Source organism: Abramis brama (assembly GCF_963993115.1).
Source record: "Abramis brama genome assembly, chromosome: 17".
Lineage (NCBI taxonomy): Eukaryota > Metazoa > Chordata > Actinopteri > Cypriniformes > Leuciscidae > Abramis > Abramis brama.
Window position 1 is genome coordinate 17684713 of NC_139979.1, and position 12225 is coordinate 17696937.

At 38.5% G+C, this 12225-nt stretch overlaps 1 protein-coding gene across 1 annotated transcript in view; it reads right to left on the minus strand.

The window, feature by feature from the left end:
- kcnn3 (potassium intermediate/small conductance calcium-activated channel, subfamily N, member 3) overlaps positions 1-867 on the minus strand; it is a 63647-nt gene extending 62780 nt beyond the window's left edge. Inside the window, exon 1 of the mRNA XM_084089487.1 lies at positions 332-867. The gene's annotated coding sequence lies outside the window, so the exon portion shown is untranslated. The remainder of the gene's footprint in view (positions 1-331) is intronic.
- Positions 868-12225: the final 11358 nt, after the last annotated feature.

Consider the following 12225-nt stretch of genomic DNA (forward strand, 5'->3'; position numbering starts at 1 on the left):
TCCTCCCTTTCTCTCTCTCTGACACCCCCTCCTCTCCTCTAGCTCTTTCCAGCAATATCTGTCACATAAATGCATGCAAGATTCTCTCTATTTTTAAGAAACTTATGCAATAGTGGAAATTGTGGTCTCTGGGCTGACCTGTGACAAATGCAAGAGTCAAGACTCATCATATTACCATCACTGCTCTGCACTATTTTGGCATTTGTATCGCATCTAAAATAAATACACGCTAGAGAGCATAATATAGATAATTTAGTACATTTATAATCATGTATGAATATTTACAACTAATATTTTGATTCCATCAGACATATTTCTCTCTGTCACTTACCTCTCTCCTGTCAGTCTATCTCCACCTTCATATGGTGATTTCAAAAGCAGTGCAACAATATTCCTCCACACTTTTTCTTTTTCATGTTGTCACAATCATGCCATAATTTCTTCTTCGGCTCGTTGTCAAGCTGTGATTCCAGGTTGAAGGTTTTTAATGACAGAAGTATAAAACGGTATTTATTTAAACGAGACTCCTACGGACGAAAGCTGTTGCGTTGAACACCTGAACAATGATAGAAATAAAAGCGGAAAATAAATAGCGGGAAAGGATTTAGAGCGCTGTTTAATATTTCAGGAAATATATCCACCCGTTGCGTTAATTAGCATTATTAGCCTCCTGTGAAGAAAAGCGCTTTAAAGTAGCGTCTGGATATGAGTAAAGGTAAAAGTAGCGAGAGTCTGATATTGTGTAGAAATGGATGCATGTCCTCCAGCTCTCACTCTGACAGCACGTCTCTCATACTCTCTCTCTCTCCCTCTCAACTTCTCGTTTGGGCTCCGTCTCTCCGCCCCAGTCCCTCCTCTCTTCTCCTCTCATTGGACACACATCACTGAACCAAGCAAATAAGCTCTGGAAAAACTAGAAGAACATTTAATTTAGAAAAAACACCTGCCTCCTCCACTCCTCTTCCTGCTTTCATAGCACTAGATTTTTCAATAAAACCTAACAACAAACAATCGAAATAAATAAACGCCAAAAAAATATATATATATATTATAATAATAATTGTTGTTAATCATTATAATAACAAAAATGACATTAATAATGATTATAACATATTATTAAATAATTAGATATTGATAAAGAATAATTAATTATTAAATAAGCGTGACCTTTTAAATAAATAAATACAATTATGACACTTCTAGCTAATGTAATACCAAGTCACAACCAAATTACAGTAGCAATATCTGTTGGAGCTATCATTTTAATTTTATGTTTTAATTTTGAGAGAAAGATAGAGATTCATTGGTATCTTCATCGTTGATTAAATTCAAGTTGTCAAAAAAAGTGCCATGAATTTTTCAGTTAAAAAATTTAAGGCAGCAATTAAATTGAAGATTTCAATCTCAGTGGATTGCCATCTTTGCAGTGTAATCTGCACTCTTGTTTAAGGTCATCTAATCATGACATATCTTGTCAACTCATCAGCATGGGGTAGAAACACACAGCTGCCACAACAGGTCGAAGTCCCACCAACAGGTGGCAAAGGGCACAGCACCAAGCCTATTTCCCACAAAAGTAGACCTAACTGCCCCTTTGTCTCCAGAAACAACACCTGTCACCGGGAAATACACGGCAGCCGATGACGGTCTAACAGACATCCCTTAAACTGACGACTTTGTATTCGTTAAGAATTTGTTTAATCATTTATTTACCCTCATGTCATTCCAAACTTGTATGATTTTCCTCATTCTGTGGAAAACAAAAGAAGATATTTTGAGAAATGCCACAGTGATTTTTTTTTGTCTCCACACTCAATGGTAACCAAAACTGTTTTGTTACCAACATTCTTCAAAATATCTTCCTTTATGAACTTTTTGGAGTTTTTTTGGAGAACTATCCTTTTAAGATATACTTTCAGGCAAACCTTTAAGTGACCACATTGCCAATGTTGACATCCGCTTTTTATAATGATCACAAACCACAGCTGTCTATTCAGCGCATATGATCCACCACCGCACAGGATGCTGACCCTTGCTAATGCATGTAGATCTAGAAAAAAAGAAAAGAAAAGCACTTTAAGTGAGTTTCCAGGTGAAAGTGGCTCATCACTTTGCTATCTCACGGCAACAGTGTCCTCTCCATCATGTCATTATGTTCTGGCTCCGGTAATTACCAAGTAAAATCCAACATTTCAGGCTCCCTAAACCAGATATAGCAGGATGGCACTCCATCAACGTGGACAGAGAATATTTTACTTGACAGGCACGAATAAATGAAATACTCATGTCACCTGGAAAGGCGATTTCCCCAGATTTAGTGACTATTACAGCACAAACCATATGTCGACCCAGTGACATCATCGGCAGCAAGCGCTGTCCTCCTCATCCCGCGCGGTAGTCATGGTGATGATGTAAGGTCACGCTATTCCCATCCATGTGTCCGGTATCTCATAATCTAAGGGGCATGACACAGGCTTAAAGGGTTAGTTCACCCAAAAATGAAAATTCTGTCAGTAATTACTCACCCTCATGTTGTTCCAACCCTGTAAGACTTTCGTTCATCTTCGGAACACAAATTAATAAATTTTTGATTAAATCTGAGAGCTGTCTCACAGGAGATATTAAAACAATGACAATCCAGGAGATATTAAAACAATGACACAGAGTGGAAAGTGGGCAGATCAAAGACTTAAGCCACAGTCACAGATTTTGAGCATGCAAAATTTCTTCAGACACTGCAATGGTCGTGATATGATGTCACTTGATGATGTCTTTTTTATAAACATGAATTCAACATAATAGTCATACACTCAAAATGTAAAAAAACAATGCAATCTACTGGACTTCACTGCAAAAATATTGTTCTTTTAATACAGCCAAGAGGTCGCGCCCGTCACGTATCAATCTTCTACTGGTCACACGTTGTCACGTGATGCGACTTTGCAGCTCAGAGTTCACCAAAACTTGAACTTAGGAATGCATCAAAATGCTAAACTTTTTTTCGCATTTTGCATTTGCGGCCTGACGCATTCGCATGCGTATGAATGGAAGTCGATGGAATGAAAAGTGTAGTGTGACCGGCCCTTTAAGAAATAAGTGAAAAAACCAAACCAGCCACATTTGAAAAGGAACTCCAGAGAAAGGAGAGTTACAGCTGAAAGCTAGCGGGCCACTGGAAAGGTCAAAGGTGACCGTGAGAGGACAGGGACAAAATGGGACACAGCTGTCCATTTCTAACCGGAGAAGATGACGGACATGACAGCTAAGAGCACAGCTCAGAGGACACGAGAAAGAAAAAAGAAAGGGAGAAATTCCTCATGCCGATTTCAGTCTCTCCGACAGGGAAGGTTATGGATACGCAGAGATGGGGAGAGTGACACCAAATCGGTGCTTTTGTTGCTTTTGTGAAGAGAAAAGGTCAGCTCGTTCCTAAAGGACACCTATGAAGTGGTGTATTACAGCGTGAAAGTTCGGGAGAGAATGATAAATGCTGGAAAAACACTGGTCTGATAAATTTATATATAAATATATATAGGCTATATATATATATATATACAGTACTGTGCAAAAGTCTTAGGCATGTTAATACCCCACCACCACCACCCCCCCCCCCAAAAAATGGTTTTAAGTCAGTTATTTATATCTTTTGCTGTAGTGTGTCAGTAGAAAATATCAGTTTACATTTCCAAACATTCTTTTTGCCATTAATTGTAATAATCCAGTGAGATTTCTGTATGCACAAGGAATCTGACAACAGCCGGTATGATCTGATCTCACCATCATCGAGTCCGGCTGTGATTACATGAAGAAACAGAAAAAAACTGAGACAAACTAAATCCAGAAGAACTGAGGGAACGTCTCCAAGATGCTTGAAGAAACCTTCCTGCAAAGCTACCTGAAAAACTATGCGCAAGTGTACCTGGACAAAAGCCGTTTTAAACGCAAAGGGTCTGTATTAACATGCCTAAGACTTTTGCACAGTACTGTGTGTGTGTATATATATATATATGACCAAACAACAGAATGAGCACAGGCAGAGTGGTTACCATGCCAACAGCAGAGTACACAGACAGTTGTCTTCTCTTTTTCCCCCTGTTGGATGAAATCCTTCTGTCTAAATGCCATACAGTCTGCATCGACACAAGAAGAGGAGCTCTCCATCTCACCTGGATCTTGTTTTATTTTAAATTGCATTTCTCGCTAATAGATGTGTAGGCCCAGCGTGTTTGATCCACGAGTGCGCGGAGGGGAAGGCCGCGTCCACGCATCTAAACAGGCCGTAAAATTCCCATCATCTCCACCTGGATCGAAACACACTCACACACACACCCATGGATGCTAATCAATAGCAGAACAGCATCGCTCGGTGGGCAGCGGGGCGAAAACAAACCCACCTTATTTACTGCTAATGTGAACTCAGCAATACTACACTTGAGCTATGCCTCATCCGCCGGTCCGTTCAAAACACACCGTGTTCTCGAAGTCAGTGGGAGGCGTTGGTGACCCCTATGATTCAGTGGACATGCTAAACTCATGAAACGATCCATCAAATTGAGTCACGGCCCATAATCTTTCCTCCTTCCAGCCATTCGACTCTTCTCGTGGCTGCAGTCACATGCTTCCACACAGTTTGATGGTAATGAACAAAAAGGGTTCGCGGGGCTGACAGAGGCAGAGAAATTTGAGAGCGAGATAAAAGGGGTGAGAGTGGGAGCAGGACGGAGCAAGGAGAGAAACAAGGAATACTAAGAGAATGGAAGAAGATAAGGAGAAGAAATGACAGGCAGTAGAGGGTGTGAGTGATGGGGGGCAGAGGGAGAAAGAGAAGGAGAGACAGATGGACAAACAGAGACAAGTAAACAGAAAGAGAGAGGGGTGCCACAGTAACAGTCTGGTGTTACGTCAAACGCTTTGCTTTAGATCCCATACGATATGAACACACACACACACACCGCATATCCCTTTTCCAAACAAATAACTACCCTTTAATGGAAAGACATGGAGAAAACATGCACGCACATTTGGTCTAAAAATACACATGGCCCAAAAAAATAAATAAATAATTGCAGGCTTCAAAAACAGCAGGCGCAGATTCTAAATGATCCACACAGACAAATGCAACACAATTGCGGTGACGTCCTCACTCTTGAAACAAACACACTCAGAGAAAAGTGTTCTTCATGTTCGCTAATGGACTTCCTTGCTGCCCACACGCGCAGGCTCAGTGCTACATCAGCACTCTACACCATCCCGTCTGGCCATAATGTTCTAGCAGGGTTCGCTCAATGTTCCCCTGTTCCAACTTGGCTGATGAGACATGTCTTAAGTGTTTTGAAAGACAATTTTGAATGGAAAGAGTAACAAAAGAGTAGAATCCGTGGCTCTGTGATGCTGGAGAATTCGATCAAAGTCTGGCAATATAAAGATGCTTTCAATTTGTGATGCACTCACTGAATGATTGATGATCATTCGCATCTTTGCCAGTTTCGCTTTTGTTGCCACAATAAGAGCAAAAGCTCGATTCTTTTGTCCAAATATTGACACAACTTGAACTTGACTTAGATAATTTGTCCCAGTTTTTAAAAAAGATCCAACTTTTTTTCAATCAGAAAGTTCTAAACAATGCAGGGATTTACAGAGCTGGATCCTTGTCTTTAACTTATAAAATGCAATTTGTCTTTGACGTATGACGACAGCAAGTTCTAGGTTTTGTTTTGCTTTTTTTGTCAAATGTTTTGTCTTTGAGAAAACCCTCTTATAAGACTGAAAATACAATTCCTCTTTGATGTTTGACTGCTGCCAGGTTTGTTTTGTTTTTTTAATTTCGTTTTTTAAGTTTCGTTTTTGTTGAAAGTTTTGTTTTGCAACAAATGATGCTGGATCCTAGTCTTTTGCTGATAAGAGTGAAAATACAAATCCTCTTTGATGCATGATATTAGTTTTTTTGTTGTTGTTGTTTGTTTTGTTTTTCAAGTTCTGAGTTTTGTTTTGTTTGTGCGTTTGTTTTGTTTTTTGTGTGTGTATTGAAATTTTTGTTTTGCATTCACACCTCTTAAAAAATATGTTCTATATATGAATGAAATTCAGATGTAGCCTACTACATCTGCCATGTTGTCATTATCATGTCATATGGCGTCAGTTGCGTCGCTTCAACTCTATTCACAAATCCTCTCCCGTGGCCTCATGGGATAGCAAAGTGTCCATTGAATGCGCACTTCAGAATCTAGAAGTAGTAGGTCATATGGGTACTTTTCGCCTATTGTTTTATGAATACTGTGAATTCGGGACATTCTCAGCTCACATACTTTTTTTTTGCCTATTATATAGTATGGAAGTAGGCATATTCTGACGCAGCACTTGTCTTTAATTCACGAGTGTGAAGATACAATTTATCTTTGATGTATGACTGCCACAAGATTTATTTTGTTTTGAGTTTTATTTTTAACAATTCATATCTAATTAGTGATCACACTGGTCTACAGACAAAATACTTCTGAAATAAATGTAGTCAAACTTTACTTCTGGGTCACTGAGAACAAAAACGTCAGTATATACGACCCTTGACTTGGGAATGGCAGAGGAAAAGTGATTTATAAAGGGAAGGGATCTCATTTTAATTCAGAAATTACTAAAATACATCTTTGACTGGATCTATTAATTAATCTATGACTGGTTTTGGACAGTACTTGCTTTTTAGGCAAAACAATTAATAATGCAATCTGAAGCTGGTATTGCATCGTACATGCTATACATTGCATCATGTTATTCCTAAATTCCTGGATGATTCATCATAATGAAACTTACATCACTCTGCTGAACAAATTGCCTAATATCAGCTCTAGAAAACATCCAGAAGGGGTGAAAAACTGGACCACAGCCCTGCAGATTTTAAGTCCAACCCTGCTCCAATACACATACCTGTAGTTTTCAAATACTATCTACAAAATCTACATAGATCTAAAATGTAAAAACTCAAATATTTTGGAAGCAGTAGTCAATCAGTTGTTTAATGATCATATTTGAATTCAGCACATCAAAATACATAATAAATAGCACATTTTATCTCTGAAGCAGACGACCTCTAAAGAATTGTAGACCAGTGTTATTAATGAATATCTACTCATCCCCAAATATTTCAAATCAGATCTATAACAAATCATTTTTGTAACCTTTGCCACCCTGCATTTTGTTTCTCAAATTATAGCATCTGTTGCAAACATGAGCTGACTTTTATTCTTCACTCTAATTAAATATTACAGACGTTCTGATTGAATGTACATTCTGAGATGTACTGCCACTGGAATAAATGAGTTAACATAGTCAACAAATCTTGTTAGGCAGAAAATATCTATCAGGATTTTCAGCCACTCATTTAATCACATTTTAATTCTATAATAAGGGAATTATAATCATAACCCTTGCCACAATTTGTACACTGCCGGCTGTTGTTTGGCATGTGAGGACATTTACTCTGTTCTCTCCCAGCCATCTATGTGAGCGCTGGAAACCTTTAAAGCTTTCTCATTACACACATACCACCTGCAGCCTCTGGAAAATTCCCTAAACTAAAGGTGATGTGGTCAGGGTTTGCCTACTATAAACAGATTACAACCTATATACCAGTCCATCATCCATACCCTCTACTCTCACCTTTTCATTCCCCGCTCTCTCCATTTCAGTGCTCCTCTTTTTCAGCCACTGCCTTTTGCTTTCAACCTTTTCAACCTCTATTAAATGTTCATCAACCTCTTTACTCACCTTCTTTTTACAGTGTCACAAAATGAGTAAAACTTAATTATAAGATTTAATTAATTAACAACAGTTAATTCATTAAGTATCAGCAATTAACAATAGGCTACTTGTATTCCATTTATTCATGTTAAAAAGGATATAGTTGACAAAAACAATAAAATAAAATAAAAACAAATGTAGCTTCAGAGCATGCCACTAACAATGGCAAGGCATTTTGAGTGAACTATCCAAGTGTAACAAGTTTATAATTAACATTAATGTGAACATGATACACTGTAAAAAAATTCTAACCTCCCCAACTCAAAATGTTCTAGTGACTGGTCACATCTAAATATTTCAATTGGCACAAGTGAAATTCTGTAAAATTAATTTAATCAATTGTTGCAATAGTCTGTTAACATTACATGGCTCAATAAGAAATAATACGTTGAACCAATTGAAAAATTTAGATGTGACCAGTCAATAGAAACTTTTGAGTTGGGGAGGTTAGAATGTTTTTTTTACAGTGTAGTACTAGTAGGGTATATTTATACATTACAATTAACAAAGAGTAATGCTTTAAATATTGCCTAATATATACCTAATGTACTGACTAATGTTATGTTGTGATGTGTAGCCTAACCATCAAATCTTTCAGTAGCTTATGTTTCTGTGACACCCAAATGATGTCCTTTGAGGGAAGGTTAGTGGTTCAATATAAAATGGATTCATTTATGAAAGAAACTCCATATATTTGGCATGCAGTGCATAGCAGCACATTATAATCTCATTATGTAAGCCACAGATATGCACAGATTTCTAAATACAGTAATAACACTTGTGCAGTGACAGTTGGTGTGTAGGTGGAAGTTAGAAGGGAAAGCCCTCAGAGGTTGATCTCTCTCTCACACACACACACAGACACACACACACACACACACACACACACACACACACTTAATTCGTGCATTTGTCATTCTATGCTGGCCTGCAGAACAACTTTGATTCTACTGACTCAGCTGGTGGAAGGACCGTGTGTGTTTTCCATGGGAAGGTGTGCTGTGTGACGACCTGCAATGTGCGAGCAGTCTTAAATGTTTCGATTCAGGGCTCAAAAGTGTCAGCTGTTGCGATACATCATAGGATGCCACGAGCACTGAGAGCAACACCCATAAACACACAATGCTAATAGCGTATAGTGACCTTTACTTTAGTAGCCTAGTCTATACTCATTAACCAATAGCAGTTAGCTTTAGTTCCGCGTTTCCCTGTACTTTTCACCTGAGGCTTTCCTGCTACCCACACTTCATCTTCACGTATTCCCTCATTCCCTCTTCTCATTCATTCTTCTCTCGGGCATCGATCACCTCAATTAAACGGCGTATAGACCAGACTAATATTTCATATACACGCTGTGCACTTGTTTGACATATCCGTCGAAATATTCGTGCGGACCCGGAGTAGGCCCACTGGCGGAGCTAGGGGGTGGCCAGGGGCAGAGCCATAGAGAGAGAGAGTTGCGACAACGGAAGTTCAAAATGCTTAGTTGTCACGTGATTCGCGTAGACCTCAGATAGTTCCAGGAAGTGCTTCGGAATCAACTAGCATGCTTTAAAACACAAGTTTATTTGATTCAGATGTACTGATAATATACAATCTTATTCTTTAAACGTCTTACCTTTTAAAAGTGCATCACAAACGGTCTGTTCTACCGCGCTGTTGTTACTTCCGGGAACTATTGAGAGGCTCTACGAGCCGCCATTGCTGTAAAAAAAGCGTTCCATTGTTGTCAATGGAGTTGTCGCAACTCTCTCTCTATATGGCTCTGGCCAGGGGTGGCCGTGGCCACCCTTGGTCTAAGCTTGGCCACCCCTTTGGCCACCCCTCTCACAACTGCTGTTTCTGTCTCTTTTTTTATTGACAAAAATTGTTTTTTAAAACGCTGAACTGTCTCTTTAAGACCACAAAAAACGTGAGACTTTTCTCCTGCACATAGTAAATATAGAGTCAATCTTTCTCAACTGGTTGGTTGCAAGAACGTTTTAAGTAAGTCGAATAGAGTGCAGTCAACAACAAACGTAGTTTTCTTTTTTTCTCATGCTACTTTTATTTTAGAAGGTGTGTGTGAAAGCTTGTAACACTTCTGTCAGATGCTGAGAAAACGGCGTTGTCCTTATTCAGTTGGCTATCTTCGGTAAAATGAGATGTTATCAGGCCAAATGTCAGTAAAACTAACTTTTCTGTCATATGGCTGACAGCCGTTGTACTGTGCTTGCACATTACGCGCAAATGCGGCGTGCTGTAGCCGTAGTTGCCGTTAATTAACTCATGTAAGAATCAAAAAGGCGATTAAAGCTGTCAAAACTGCATGCATGTATTTGTTATACTATGCGTCACATGTGTCTGGATTAAATTATTCTGCAATGTGAGATCACAATATAAGGCACAAACTGATATGTAATATTTTAATGTCCAAATAAATGTGAGCAATGTGCATTTGTACTAGAAGATATGCATTAATTTTGCGTTAATTTGTTAATTTGTAAAAATTTGTAATTTGTTCATTTTACATTATGTGCTGTTGACTTCCGCCTTGTTCACATTCTTGCACATGGGGATTCAAAAGAGAACTTTTGTTTTCCTTTTTAATTTAGGTATGATAGAACTGTTGCAATTATTTATTTTGACAACTAATATAGAAAGTTAAACTTTTTTGACAAACTCGGAATTGGTTGAAGAGTTCATTGATTATAAAAAACGCATTGAAGATTGAATAATCTTTGGACTACAGTATTTATCTGCATGCTATCTCATCCATGAAGATGCAACAATGTAGAACCAGCAAGTTGAACTTTAGCTATAGTGTGTGCCCTTTTATTACTATTTAATTAATTTTAATATGAGGTGGTGGGTAATAATAATAATAATAAAAAATTCACTCAGTATTCCATGATTCCTAATTCACTACTAACTCAATTACAATTAAGTACAAATTAACTTTATTCAGTTGTGTAGGCACTAAAACAGTCCAATACATTATATTCAAATTATTTTTTATCAAAAAATAATTAAGATTTCTGTGCCACCCCAAACTGGTTGCTGGCCCTTGCCTGGCCACCCCTATGAAAAAATCCTGGCTCCGCCACTGGCTGTGTGACGACCTGCAATGTGCGAGCAGTCTTAAATGTTTCGATTCAGGGCTCAAAAGTGTCAGCTGTTGCGATACATCATAGGATGCCACGAGCACTGAGAGCAACACCCATAAACACACAATGCTAATAGCGTTTAGTGACCTTTACTTTAGTAGCCTAGCCTAGTCTATACTCATTAACCAATAGCAGTTAGCTTTAGTTCCGCGTTTCCCTGTACTTTTCACCTGAGGCTTTCCTGCTACCCACACTTCATCTTCACGTATTCCCTCATTCCCTCTTCCCATTCATTCTTATCTCGGGCATCGATCACCTCAATACACGGCGTATAGACCAGACTAATATTTCATATACACGCTGTGCACTTGTTTGACATATCCGTCGAAATATTCGCGCGGACCCGGAGTAGGCCTATACAGATAATGACTTTTATTAGCCTAGTTGGAGTCCGACAGCCCCGTTTACAGAGCGTGCGACGCGACAAAACCAGCGCTAGGCGTCGTGGACACTGTGTATGAACGCAACGCATGATGTGGACGTGACAGCTGTCAGTGTGCGTTATTAAGCTCAGGTTAATACAGAGAGACTCCACATGCTCTTTTTAACGAAGTGTGAAATTATCAATAAATGTCACTACCGCAGCTGGTGGTATTTTACTCATTAGGCTACCCATTGAAATGCTCTCAGACAGAGTAAGCAGACTTTCCAGTGAAATTAGTGAGGGGAAAACGAATAATTTCACACTAATGTTCTCTTTTACTGCAATCTCGTCCAGTGGTTTGATCTTCTCAAACCTGACACCTGTGAACTACACGAGACAGGGAAAGGTCGCCATCCAGCGGTTGTTTAAAAGGTACACGGTACGTTGTGACAAGTTTTGAGTTTGTAAATTTGAATTCCTTTCAATGTCACATTTACGCTATATTTATGCTAGCTGTTTGGTAAACACACGTCACTGGCATACATTTAGGCAAGAATCAACTAAGATGAAACTGTGTTAGGACAAGTCTTTTATATTTATTTGCTTTTATTAAATTGTTAGGCCAAGGCGGTCACCTTTTTAATATGTCATTTCATACAATGATGTATTAATTACAAAATTGCTTGATATTTTTAATTAACTTAGATGAAATGCTTAGTTAGTTGTCTAGTCAATTCTACAGAGGCATACAAGGAAAATAAACACACCCTAAATACTTATTTCTAATTAAATGTATATGGGCCTATACAGTGGCGTAGGTTTGATTTTGAAATTGGTGGGGACGGGGACATCAATATAAATATATTTTAAGTTTTGATCGAAATTATTGCTAAGGATATATCAGTGTCACTGAATATTGGTAGG